This window comes from Cupressus sempervirens, chromosome 10 (assembly GCF_028749045.1).
Source record: "Cupressus sempervirens isolate cs-2001-9-10 chromosome 10, ASM2874904v1, whole genome shotgun sequence".
In the NCBI taxonomy this organism is placed as follows: domain Eukaryota; kingdom Viridiplantae; phylum Streptophyta; class Pinopsida; order Cupressales; family Cupressaceae; genus Cupressus; species Cupressus sempervirens.
Window position 1 is genome coordinate 764,435,948 of NC_143127.1, and position 12,081 is coordinate 764,448,028.

Consider the following 12,081-nt stretch of genomic DNA (forward strand, 5'->3'; position numbering starts at 1 on the left):
TATGCCTAAAAAGTGGCCCATAGTGTAATAGCAGAGACTTGGTCCGAAACAACTATACCTCATCTTTTGATATGTTATAGAGGAGTGAAATGGGTATCCTAATTTTCAATTTATTTTCTTGATGTTATGGAAAAATGTGGAGAAAAATGCAAGAGGGAAAAATTGTATTCATTTTTTCTCTTTTTACATCTACAGCCTCAGATTGCTCCTCCTTAAAGGTATTTCTTCCTCTTTAGTAAGAGATATGGTTTTGATACCACTTTGATGCAATGGAACAAGTAGTGGGAATCGACAAGTTTCCTAGAATCCTCTTCACTGAAGGTTAAGAAATAATGAGTGTCATTGTTAATCCAATCAGCCCTAAAACAACTACCAGAAGTGCTTGATAAGATGGTATGGTTATCACAACCCAACTCCTCCTAGGAATCTCCAATCACAAGGAAAACCTATCACAAAGACAACTAATCACTAGTTGCTCTTAAGGGAATCACAAGGCTTATTTGACACAAAACCCCACAAATACAAATAAGGACTAGGGGTGACTTCCAAGCATGGAAAGAGTCTATTTACATCCAAACTAACATGAATCCAAGATTAGATTCAAACTATGCAACTTTCATTGGCTAGTTGCTTTACAAACTCAAGACTAGGATTGTAGCCTTGAACATGAAAAATCACAAAAATATCCTCACAAACCAAAGAAAAGAATCATTGATTTGGATACACTTTTGAGTTTTATACAACATACTAAAGCCTTGGGATCTCAAGAGAAGTATGCAGCAACTAAGTTTTTTAAGGCTCACTTAGGAATGTAGGTAATTATGCATCCATTAACAAAGGAAGTACTCTACCCCTTGAGAAAAAATTCAATCTAAAAATTGGAGCATGAGGGTGATCATGTAAGATGATCACATACCAATTTTCAAGCCTTGAAACCTTCTCTATAGCGAGTTATGGAAGATGTTGCTATGAATTTCTAGCATGCACATGGATCTTGCATGCCTAGGGCATCAAGTTTTTCTCTCCAGCCTCATTCTTTTGACCTAAAACCAAAAGAAACATAAAAAAAAAAATCCTAACTCATATTCTACCAAAGGTCATTAATTTCCCATGGTGGAATCTCAAGATATGAGGGAAAATAGATGAAACCCTAGGTAATGGCACAAAATGGGGATAATAGTTAGTAAAATGGTAATATCTTGAGTTGCAGAGCAAATAAGAACCTCATTCCAAGTGCAACAGAAAGAAGATTAACAAATATATCCAGACATACTAGATATCTAGAGTTATATGTGATCAACTTGACCAATGAGCTAGTGTTTTTCATGAGTTCAAGTATAATAATCTATCTTTTGTTATGATTGAGTTCAATATTTTAGTGTTCTTGTTGATTAGTGTTGAAAATGATTTGGGATCTGAGATAGTGATGATATGAAGGATATAAATGGTATTCATTCTTATTGTTTATTTTTGGTGCAAGGGAACCAAGTGGGACACAAAACTACAAGGTACACCAGGACCTATGATGCAGAGCCCTCCATTATCACCTTAAGTAGGCTAACTCAACTCGAGGATTCAAAAAGAAACTTGGAATCAACTCAAGGAATGAGCCATACTCAAAGGTCAAAGTGAGTTCTCTAACTTTTTAAATCACTTCCACAACCATACCAATCAAATTCACCTTCCCATTTCCTTATTCCAATCTCTCATTTCACCAACTCCATCTTAGGCCACCTAGTGTACCTAGTGCCTCCAACACACCAAAACTCAATTCGGACCTCAACCTTTGATCCTAACACCTTAGACCATCTTAACATAATAAATTTTTCATTTTCCAACTCCCCATTCATTCCTATCAACCTATCTTTTGCCATTCTTCAACTATGGCCTTCTAGGCTTGTCTAGTAGCCTGCCAACACCAAAATCAGCATTTCATTTCCAAGATTCTCAAAAAACCTATGAATATTTTCACACTTTTGAATACCCTTTTTAGAGATATTAAAATTCATATCAGCCTTATTTTATAACCTTTAGACTGGTGAAGAATTCCTTCACAACCTACCCTTCAATTAGGCCTAATTAGCCCTTGCTCAAAGAAGACAATTTTGTATCGCTTTACTTCCATGACTCCAAAATGAAAAATAGTCTTAGGAAATGTATTAAATACAGGGATTTTCAAAAATTTTAAAGCATCCATGCATATCTATGCACACTTCCACCAAACCCTCATTTCTTGGGCTAGAAATCAAGAGTTTTAAAAAAATTAATGAGCAGAGCACCTAATCTTCTTTATTTTCTTGATGTAATAAGGTCTAAGAATAGATCTAATAATCTCCCTATGACCATCCACATTTGTAATGGACACAAGACCCCATGGTGCAACTATAAGCCTTGGGCATCAATTGGTCCAATAAGTGGATTTTTGGTTATTTCTATATTTTCTAGGCATGTCTAGGTGTTTAGAACACTAATAAGGTACCTAAGAGTTTCTAGAGTCCATTTGCAAACATATTTGCAATAAAAATTTTCTTAGCAAAAAAAATGCATAATTGCAAAAAAGTTGCTTAGCAACTTTTGCAATTTTCTTGACAAGTTTTCAAAATACAACTTCCAATAGCTAAAGCTGACCAAGGGTTGGTTAAATCAGTTGTAAATAGCCTATATAGGCTCTAATAATTTGAAGAGGGACATATATAGAGGTTTTAGTTGTATTTTCTTTCAAGAATCAATAAAATTCCTATTATTCCAACACTTTTCTCTGATTTTTCACTTGTTGTACAGAATCCAATGACTGGGAGATGAATCTTCTACACTAAAAAGTTGGAGTTACCTATTTAGAACATTTTGGCTTTGATTTGAATAATTTATCATTTGTTTGGCAAAATTTATCAAATTTTGTTCCTTGCTGGTCTATCAAACCCTTATTTTGAGGGTTTGGACAATAAAATGCCCCTAACTTGAGATTCCACCAGTGGATTTCTCTCTTGTTTACTATGGAGCAAGTTAGGTTTGTATATTATCTAATTTTTGCAGTTTTGGAGTAGGAGGGAAAGTTGATTAATTTTGGAAGGAAGCCCTAGGTCAAATATCTACATGTATTTGACCTTGTTTTTGAGAGATTAGAGTAGATAAAATGATGGAAAGAGTTTGAGGACTTGGTGTCAAAATAAAGTGCCCTTGTTTGAGCGTAAAGAATAGCCTAGAAGTGGAGATTTGATTTCATGCACCCATTCTTTACCATTTTCCTTGAAAACTAAGCCTAAAGTGGCTAATTAAGCCTGAGTACTTGGTGGTGGTTGGGATATGTTGGAGTGGAGTTGGTCTTTGAAACTTTGGAGTTTGTTAGAGCTTGGAAAAGGGTACTTGAATTATCATTTTATTCCCCAAGTCCTTTGATGAGTTTTAGAGTTATTGGTAAAAATTAGTTTTAGGATAGCTAATAGGCTACTAGGTCTAAAATTGCAATTTGAGTTGTGGGTTGTTGGGAGTACAACCAATGGTTGATTTGCCTTATTTGCATTGAGACAATTGAATCTAGTGACCAAAAGTGCCTTCAATAAGTGAAATGGTAAATTATCCACCAATACGTCTTATGATGTGATCTGATACCCCTAAATTATGCAATCCAAGGTGCTTGAATAGGTTTTAGACTTTCTTCAATGGTTAGACACCAAAACTTCAATATTCCTCAAACTAGGCCTAATAGCATGCCTTTTATGTTGGAAATGATTGAAAAGAAAAGATCATGATGGAAATTATATATGGAACTGGTAAAAGAATGTTCTCAATCATTGTTTTGTCATTGATGTCAAACTTTCTACTTGTAGGAATGACAATTGCTTTAGTGATCCAAATACTATCAAAGATTTGATTGACAAGGAGGAGGCGATCAATAAGATGTAACTAGAACACCTAGAGAAAGGTTGAAGTAATGATGTTGTAATGAAGTAAAAGGATCAGCTAAGCCATTGATGAAAAGTGTATTGATGACATACTATAAGACACAGAGAACGGGCACACTGAAACGTATCAAAGATGTAAGGTTTTAGCTAAGTCTTTTGTAAAGCCCAACTAAGTTCATTAGAGAGAGGGAACCGAGCAAGCTAGTAGGTGCCAAACAAATTCTTAGTTGAAGCTGAGAAAGTTCAACTTCAGATGCTGAGTGAACTTTAGATGCCGAGAAAATACAAGTGCCAAGAAAATACAAGTGTCGAGCAGAACCAAGTACCGAGCAGAACCAAGAGCCAAGCAAAACCAAGAGCCGAGCAGAACCAAGTGCCGAGTAGAATGAAGTGCCAAGCAGAACCAAGTGCTGAGAAGAACTAAGAGCCAAGCAGGACCAAGTGTTGAGTAACACAGAGATGTTGAGCAATAGTAAACCAATAGTGCCGAGTAACACAGAGGTGTCGAGCATCAGTAAACCAATAGTGTCGAGTTGCTGCATTATTTCAAAAATTGAAGATTCACCAGATCTAAGCTAACAAGATTGTTATCTAGAAGTCTGTGAATTAAATGGAAGATAAGAATGATGAGTTGGTGGCACAAAACACCATGTAGAACATTTTTTGAAGATACAACTTGACTCTAGACAAAGTTTCTAGATGAGAGCAAGATATAGGGTAGATACATTGTATCCTACCTAATCCATTTGAAACCCTAAAATTGGAGAGGGAGAATTGAGCAGAAAAGGCAAACCAAATTTCTATTTAAGGAGTCATAAGGTCATGAAGCAAAGAGAGAGAGGCGGTAAAGCATGAAAGCATAAAGTGTTGAAGGAGGTGCTAAGGAGAAAGAGAGAAAAGTTACTCTGTTTCAATAAGAAGACCCCAAATATGGATGCATTGGTATGATGAGTAAGAAGACTCAAGGAGATGAAGCTTGAGAGGAAGACAAGCAGTCAGAGCTGAAGTGATTAAAGCCAAGCAATAGGATTGAACTAAAAGTGTGATCTAAAATCTACAAAGTTTGTTGTAAGTTATATCAGATCAAAAAATCATTATCGTTACTCTCTAGCAATTTTAATAGTTAGTTTAAATCTTATGGAATTAAGTTGGTTTAATAGCCATGAGGTAAATCCTTTAACAGGGTGACATTCCAAGTGAATGTTCTAAAGTCCTTTAACCAGGCCCATTCCTAACAGTTTGGTGAAATCCTCTAACAAGGTCACATTTAACAGTGTGTTGTAAGCCTTTAACAGGGCAGGCTTTTAATAGGGCATCACTTTAGAAGAGTGAGAATCAAGTAGCATGTTACTGGTGGTTTTTCCCAAATTGGGTTTCCATGTAAATCATTGTTTCATGTGTTGATCTTGCATGTTTTATCCATGCATGTTGATTTACTGTAATTTGCTAAGGATGATTGTTTTAACCTTGGATGGATGGAAAGTTTATGGGCTTACTATAATTTGAGAAAAAGTTTTATTAGGGTATTTGGACCTTGAATAACTGATTCACCTCCCCTCTCAGTTATTTTAAAGAATTCTAACAATTCGTATCAAAGCCAAACTGTTGATTCAGTTTAAAGGGACTATAAGCAAAAAAGATCAAAATGCCTAAGAGAGAAGTTCCCAAGCTCAACAAAGATAACTTTGTTGCATGGAAAATTTTGATGAAGCTACATCTTGGATCCATAGGAGATTACGTCCAAAATTCAATTGTTATTGAACATGTTGATCCAACTGGTACTCTTACTGTAGAAGATATGAAAAACAAATAGGAACACAATCAAACAATGCTGGAGATTGCTTCTGCACTCAACTATGTTGAATTTGATGATATCAAAGGATGTGACACTACATTCAAAATGTGGAAAGCCCTATCAGACATCTATGTAGGAGATCAGAATGTGCAAAGAGCAAAAAGAGAAAGTCTCAGAGGAAAGTTTGATGATATGTAAATGGAGGAAAATGAGAATGCTGCTCAGTATGGCGCAAGAATAAAAGAAGTGGTAAGTGCAATAAGATTTTTGAGTGGTCAATTGGATGAAGATACTATTAATAGTAAGTTCTTAAGAACCTTGCTCCCTATCTATGCTATTAGAGTATCAACAATACAAGAGCTAAGATGTTTACCAGGAAACAATCTAAGTTTTGAAGGTATAGTAGGTAGACTCACTGCATTTGAGTTATCTAACTTTGACAACTACAAACCTAAGAATGTTGAATCTACTTTCAAGGCCAAGCTATCACTGAAAGATGTTGAATAGGTGAAATCAAAGAAAGAAAGAAAAATGAAATATGTATCTAGTGACAGTAGCACTAATGAGGAAGATGTGGAACAATTGGAAGCATTGCTTGCTAGAAGATTTCACAGAGGTAAAGGAAAATTCAAAGGTAAGATGCCTATCATTTGTTTCAATTGCAATGAAGTAGGTCATATTGCTGCCAGGTGTACAAAGAAAAAGGATTACAAGGAAGGAAACAAAAACAAATTTAGAAGAGATGATGACAAGAGAGATTACAAAGACAAAGGCAAGAAGTGTTATATTGTTGAAGAAAATTCTGATGATAATGATGATGAAGTTGTTTATGTAGCCATGAAGGACTAGTCTAATGAACAAGAGCCTACAACACTAGTAACATGTATGAACAAGAATGACAAGTGGATCATAGACAGTGGATGCTCACATCACATGACTGGAGATAAAAGTAAGTTTGTTAACTTTACTCAGTATGATGGAAATAGTGTTAGATTTGGTAATGATGCTCCATGTCAAATCAAAGAAAAAGGTTCCATTAAGCTCATAGAGAAAATTTCATGTGATAATGCATACTATGTTGAAGGATTAAACTAAAATTTGTTGAGTGTCTCATAGTTAGACAATATAGGATGCAAAGTAGAATTTGGAAACAAAACTACAAAAATCTATGATACTAATGGTAAATTGATAGGAAAAGGAGATCAAACAAGAAGTAATCTATTTTACCTTGATATGGATGATGTTTCTTGTTTTATTGCAAAATTTGATGATGAATGGTTATGGCATAGAAGGCTATGTCATGTCAACTTTGAAAATCTGGTCAATATCAGTAAAATGAAGAAAGTCAGAGGTTTACCAAAATTGAAGAAGCTTGATAATATCATGTGCAAACAATTTCAGCTAGGAAAGATGACAAATTCAAGTTTCAAAAGCAAAAACTATACATCTAAAGAAATACTTGAGTTAGTTCATACTGACTTATGTGGTCCAATGGAAGTACCAAGCTATAGAGGAGATAAATAAATAATGTTTTTTATTGATGACTATTCCAGGATGATGACTGTTATGTTTTAAAAAAAAAAATATGATGCTTTTCAAATGTTTAAGTGGTATGTGGCTAGAGTTGAAAAGGAAACAGGAAAGAGCTTGAAATGCTTAAGATCAAACAGAGGTTGTGAATTCACATCAAATGAATTTGAGATATTCTGTAATGATAGAGGAATCAAAAGAAAAATGTTAGCTCCTAGAACTCCCCCACAGAATGGAATTGTTGAAAGAAGAAATAGATCTGTGATTGACTATGCCAGAACATTAATGATGGAGAAGGTTGTTGCTCTAAAATACTAGAGAGAAGTTGTAAGTGTAGTTGTTCATACACTAAACCGAGTACAAGTGAAGAAAGGTACAAATACAAAACCTTTTGAATTATGGTATTGCCACTCACCCAATGTAAAATATTTCAAAGTATTTGGTTGCAAATGCTTTATCCTTAAAGATGCTAGAAATGGAAAATTTGATGGAAAAAGTGATGAAGGCATATTTCTTGGTTACTTCACTAGAAGTAAGGCATACAAGTGTTTGAATACTAACACTAAAAAAATTGTGCAAAGTGCAAATATAAACTTTAATGAGCATACAGAAGTCCAAGTTGAAGAACCAAAGAAAATGGAAGAGTACAGAACCTTTGTGTATTCTTATGGTGGAATGCCCGTTGATGAGGATAATGTCAATCAAATTGAAACTCAACAAAAAAATTTAGTTTCAGCCAAATCACAACCAAAGAATATCGAGTTGCATTCAGAAGCCGAGTTGCAGAATGAAGAAAATGAACAATCTGATCCTGAAGTCAGTACACATGAAAGAGATGAAGAACAACCTGAAAATGAAGTGCATAGTGATCCTAAATTTGAAAGATCAAACATGGAAACAAGGACAAAGCCAAGATTATCCAAATCTGTAAAAAGACATCACCCTGCTGAACAGATAATTGGTGACAAAGATGAAAGACCAATGACAAGGAACAGACTAAGATATGAATCATGTCCAATCAAAAAACTTAAACCTAAGACAGTATATGGTGCATTACAATATGATGACTGGTATAAAGCTATGGAAGAAGAGATTGATCAAATAAAGAAGAACAAATCCTGGAGTTTGGTTCACAGACTAGTTAACAAAAATATGATTGGTACCAAGTGGGTATTCAGAAACAATCTAGATGAGAAGGGTGAGATTACTAGAAACAAAGCTAGACTAGTATGCAAGGGTTATGCTCAAGAATAAGGACTAGACTATGGGGAAAATTCACCCCTGTTGCTAGAATGGAAGGAGTAAGAACTTTACTTGCACATGCTGCATATAAAGATTTTAAAGTCTATCAAATGGATGTAAAGTCTACTTTTTTAAATGGTATACTAGAAGAAGAAGTCTACATTGAACAACTAGAAGGATTTGTTGATGAGAACAATAGCGATATCGTGTGTAAGATACATAAAGCACTCTATGGTTTGAAACAAGCACCTAGAGCATGGTATGAGAGACTTCACAAGTATCTAGTGCAAATAGGATTTGAAAGAACTGATGATAACAACAACATGTAAATCAAAGCAGAAGAAGGTAAGGATATTATTGTATCTAAAATCTTTGTGGATGACATATTGTTTGGAGAAAAGAAAGTTCTTTGCAAAGGCTTTGCTAACAAAATGAAACATGAATTTGAGATGTTTATGTTTGGTGAGATCAAACTTTTTGTTGGATTGCAAGTACATCAACTCAAACATGGTATATTTGTGACAAAATCAAAGTACACTAAAGAGATTCTTAAAACATTTAGATTGGAGGAGTCCAAACCAGTCAGCACACCAATGGCAATAAGAAATAAGCTATCCAAAAATGATGAATCAGCTGAAGTTAATCAAACAATGTATAGATCCATGATTGGAAAACTACAATATGTTGTACATAGTAGACCATACATAGCATTAGCAATTGGAATAGTGGCTAGATTCTCTGCTAATCCTAAAGAAAATCATCTCATAGCAGTAAAAAGAATAATGAGGTATCTTAAAGGAACTGATAACTTTGGTCTATACTACAAACAAAATGGAAAATTTGAGGTCAATGCATCTATAGATGCAGATTAGGGAGGCAACATTGATGACAGAAAAAGCACAAGTGGAGGTGCATTATTTTTAGGCAAAAGGCTAGTTACTTGGACTAGCAAGAAACAAACATATACATCCCAATCCACTGTAGAATCAGAATATGTGGCAGCAACAGTCAATTGCACAAACATTGTGTGGCTCACACATCTATTGAAAGGAATGAAAGAAGAGGTAACAAAACCTGTGATATTGTATTGTGATAATACAAGTGCTATAAACATATCCAAAAAACCAATAATGCATGCAAAAACCAAGCACATTGCAATTAGGTATCACTATGTCAGAGAATTGGTAGAGGACAAACAAGTGAAGTTGGAATACATTCACACAAAGGAACAAACTACAGATGTCTTCACCAAACCATTGCCCAAGGATGCTTATGAATATCTTAGAGGCAAGTTGGGGGTAATAACCCTAACTCAAGCAGTATAAAATAACAAGGAAGATGCCCTGCATCAACAACAATAAATTATTAAAATATTAGAAGAATGATGCAGACGATGACAACAAAAGCATAAACTCCAAATTCGTCACAAGCATGGTGATAGAGGGAGAAGACATCAAGAAGTCAAAGCTTATATTTTGCATGATAAAGATGCTACATCTTTGGCATTTATGTCAAAGAGGGAGAAATATGCAAAAGCCTGATCAATAAAAAGCATGAGGGAGATATATATAAAAGAGGGAAAAGATCAGTAGTAAATATGTAGTAGCCAGGAAAAGTAGTAAAAAAAAAAAACAATCTTGGTGGTAACTAAGTTGATCAATTGATCAGTTTGGTTTGCCATCAATGCCAAAGAGGGAGATTGTTGGAAATGATTGAAAAGAAAATATCATGATGGAAATTGTATATGGAACTGGTAAAAGAATGTTCTCAATCATTGTCTTGTCATTGATGTCAAACTTGCTACTTACAGGAATGACAATTACTTTAGTGATCCAAATACTATCAAATAGTTGATTGACAAGGAGGAGGAAATCAATAAGATGTAACTAGAACACCTAGAGAAAGGTTGAAGTTATGATGTTATAATGAAGTACAAGGATCAGCTAAGCCATTGATGAAAAAGTGTATTGATGACATACTATAAGACACAGAGAATGGGTACACTAAAACGTATCAAAGATGTAAGGTTTTAGCTAAGTCTTTTGTAAAGCCCAACTAAGTTCATTAGAGAGAGGGAGCCGAGAAAGCTAGTAGGTGCTGAACAGATTCCTAGTTGAAACTGAGCAAGTTGAAATTCAGATGCTGAGCAAATACATATGTTGAGCAAATACAAGTGCCGAGCAGAACCAAGTGCTAAGTAGAACCAAGAGCCGAGTAGAACCAAGAGCCAAGCAGAACCAAGTGCTGAGCAGAATCAAGTGCTGAGTAGAACCAAGTGCCAAGCAAAACCAAGAGCTAAGTAGGACCAAGTGCCAAGTAACATAGAGATGCTGAGCACCAGTAAACCAATAGTGCTAAGTAACATAGAGGTGCCGAGCATTAGTAAACCAATAGTGCTGAATTGCTGCATTATTTCAAAAATTGAAGATTTGACAAATCTAAGCTAACAAGGTTGTTATCTAGAAGTCTATGAATTAAATGGAACATAAGAATGATGAGCTGGTAGCACAGAACACCATGTAGAATGCTTTTTGAAGATACAATTGGACTCTAGACAAAGTTTCTAGATGAGAGCAAGATATAGGGTAGATACATTGTATCCTACCTAATCCATTTGAAACCCTAAAATTGGAGAGGGAGAATTGAGCAAAAAAGGCAAACCAGATTTCTATTTAAGGAGTCATAAGGTCATGAAGCAAAGAGAGAGAGGCGGTAAAGCATGAAAGCATAAGGTGTTGAAGGAGGTGCTAAGGAGAAAGAGAGCATAGTTACTCTATTTTAATAAGAAGACCCTAGATATGGATGCATTTGTATGATGAGTAAGAAGACTCAAGGAGACAAAGCTTGAGAGGAAGACAAGCAATCAGAGCTAAAGTGATTAAAGCCAAGCAAAAGGATTGAACTGAAAGTGTGATCTGAAATCTACAAAGTATGTTGTAAGTTATATCAGATCAAAAAATCATTATTGTTACTCTCTAGCAATTGTAATAGTTAGTTTAAATCCTATGGACTTAGGTTGGTTTAATAGCCATGAGGTAAAGCCTTTAACAGGGTGACATTCCAAGTGAATGTTCTAAAGTGCTTTAACCAGGCCCATTCCTAATAATTTGGTGAAATCCTCTAACAAGGTCACATTTAACAGTGTGTTGTAAGCCTTTAACAAGGTAGGATTTTAATAGGGCATCACTTTAGAAGAGTGAAAATCAAGTAGCATGTTACTGGTAGTTTTTCCCAAATTGGGTTTCCATGTAAATCATTGTGTCATGTGTTGATCTTGCATGTTTTATCTCTGCATGTTGATTTACTGTAGTTTGCTAAGGATGATTGTTTTAACCTTGGATGGATGAAAAGTTTATGGGCTCACTATAATTTGAGAAAAAAAATTATTAGGGCATTTGGACCTTGAATAATTGATTCACACCACCCCCCCTCCCCCCCCCCCCCCCCACCCCCCCCACCCACAATAATTTGAAAGAATTCTAACATTGTAGCCCTGCAACAACACTCACAAGGATTTTCTTCAACTTTTTCCGAAACACTAGGAAAATAAATTATATACTTGATTACCCTTTATGGAGTACCTTAACATACAAAAAGGATAGGTTAGGTTTC